Genomic DNA, 2500 nt, shown 5'->3' on the forward strand with positions numbered 1-2500 from the left:
TGCACCTTAACCTAAGTTACGCTGCACCTTAACCTAAGTTACGCTGCACCTTAACCTAAGTTACGCTGCACCTTAACCTAAGTTACGCTGCACCTTAACCTAAGTTACGCTGCACCTTAACCTAAGTTACGCTGCACCTTAACCTAACTTACACTGCACCTTAACCTAACTTACACTGCACCTTAACCTAACTTACACTGCACCTTAACCTAAGTTACACTGCACCTTAACCTAAGTTACACTGCACCTTAACCTAAGTTACACTGCACCTTAACCTAAGTTACACTGCACCTTAACCTAAGTTACACTGCACCTTAACCTAAGTTACACTGCACCTTAACCTAAGTTACACTGCACCTTAACCTAAGTTACACTGCACCTTAACCTAAGTTACACTGCACCTTAACCTAAGTTACACTGCACCTTAACCTAAGTTACACTGCACCTTAACCTAAGTTACACTGCACCTTAACCTAAGTTACACTGCACCTTAACCTAAGTTACACTGCACCTTAACCTAAGTTACACTGCACCTTAACCTAAGTTACACTGCACCTTAACCTAAGTTACACTGCACCTTAACCTAAGTTACACTGCACCTTAACCTAACTTACACTGCACCTTAACCTAACTTACACTGCACCTTAACCTAACTTACAGTGCACCTTAACCTAAGTTACACTGCACCTTAACCTAAGTTACACTGCACCTTAACCTAACTTACACTGCACCTTAACCTAACTTACACTGCACCTTAACCTAACTTACACTGCACCTTAACCTAACTTACACTGCACCTTAACTGTCACATGTAACGTCACAGGAATGTAGCTTTGCCTAACAGCAACCCTCTGAACATAGTTCACTGCTTGGATCCTCTGGTGTCATGTGTATTTCTTGATGCCATGGTGCGTACCCTCACATAAAGGTCTTTCGAGTGTTGCGTACTTTCTACACAGTCCCGCTAACCACTGGAAGGGTGTACCGCTACAGAACGAATATCGCCCTCCCCTCCTGCCCTTCCAAGCTGGTCGGTCAGGCGTTTGTTTGTGAAATGAGCCTTGCAGCTGTTCAGTTGCATTCGGTTGTCGATGCAGTCAGTGTACGTTGTGGTACGGCCTGTGTGGACTGTCCGCTGATGTACGCGTAACCCACACTGATCATCCGTCGTTACGTACTGAGTGACATAATGTGGCACATGCTTGACCGTACACCGGCTGCGCCCTACAATGGCGAATCATAAGGGCCATATGTTGTGCACGATGCTACTTGTCTCGTCTCCCCATTACAGCGAGATTGCACTGTTGTACGCCGTACAGACATGTGGTAAGTAGGTACGGACGAAAGTATTGCATGTTGGCCCCCCCCCCCCCTCCTCCCTCTGCCGGGAATCAGCGTGAGCCGTCTGTTGATGTAGCGACGAGGGTTTTCCTATTTAATCGTATTGCCCCACACAACATGATAGCACGGTGGACCGCGTTCCACATCTGCGACATGCTACAGAGGCCGGTTGACAGTCGACCGCGCAAGGGACATTGCACACGTGCGCGGACCATCTTCCACGTGTTCTCTCGTGTACATGCCGCAGTGTGTATGTGGGCTGATGTAGCGTGTCGTGACACATAACATGCAGGCATGCCAGAATCGTAGATTTCGCAAATGTAGATTGACGTATACGTTTGCTGCCAAAGATCCGCAAATGAACTGGAAATCAGTTGTTGAGCGGTTGTTCGCGCTGCAGGTGCATCGGTGATAGCGACGATCGGTACATCTGTGAACCGGTTGTTTCGGCGGTACCCGCCATGCCCCCGAACCTGAGTTGGCCATGTGGGTATGAAGCGATACGAGGCTGTGGCTTGGCGGGACAGTCCCCGGCCGGTGAGGGGGGGGCCGCCCGGCGTGCTGGCCGCGCGCTGCGTGAGCGCACGCACTACAGCCGGCTGGTGGGGGGCGCCCAGTGGCAGGAGCGCCGGCCGACGGGCCCGGCTGGCGTCCCAGCTATGCGCCGGCGCACCCTGCGCGCGGCGCCAGGCGGCCAAGTGGGTTCTGCCGAGCCCGGTGCGAAGCGGCGGTGGACATCTGCAGTGTGCTGGTCCGATTGCGGACTGTGTGCGTTGAGGATGCGCCGCCGCCCGGCACTCGGCGTCGCGACGCCGTCTGCTGCTCGGTCGCCCCCAGCGGTTCTCGCAGGTGGTTTGTATCGCAGCTCTGCGGACGTGTTGGCGCGTGCGCTGTGCTGGGGAGAGTTCGCTTCTGCACCCAAGTGGGGCTTTGCCCTTCTGTGGCGCTGGCGTTGGAGCTGCCGGTCACCGTAGGTGGCGCGTGTTGTTCCCGCCGGCAATGCCACGACAGCACGCTCCCGGTGCCTCTGTCGGCAGCGGCAAAGCTCAGTTGGGAGCACGGGTGTTCGCACTGAAAGCGTCTACTCGCCTATCTCCGGGCGATTGCGCCTCTCTCGAACCCGACCAAGTACTTAGGACGGCGCTGCGCGCCGCCGGGA

Source organism: Schistocerca gregaria, unplaced genomic scaffold (genome assembly GCF_023897955.1).
Source record: "Schistocerca gregaria isolate iqSchGreg1 unplaced genomic scaffold, iqSchGreg1.2 ptg000186l, whole genome shotgun sequence".
Classification (NCBI taxonomy): Eukaryota; Metazoa; Arthropoda; class Insecta; order Orthoptera; family Acrididae; genus Schistocerca; species Schistocerca gregaria.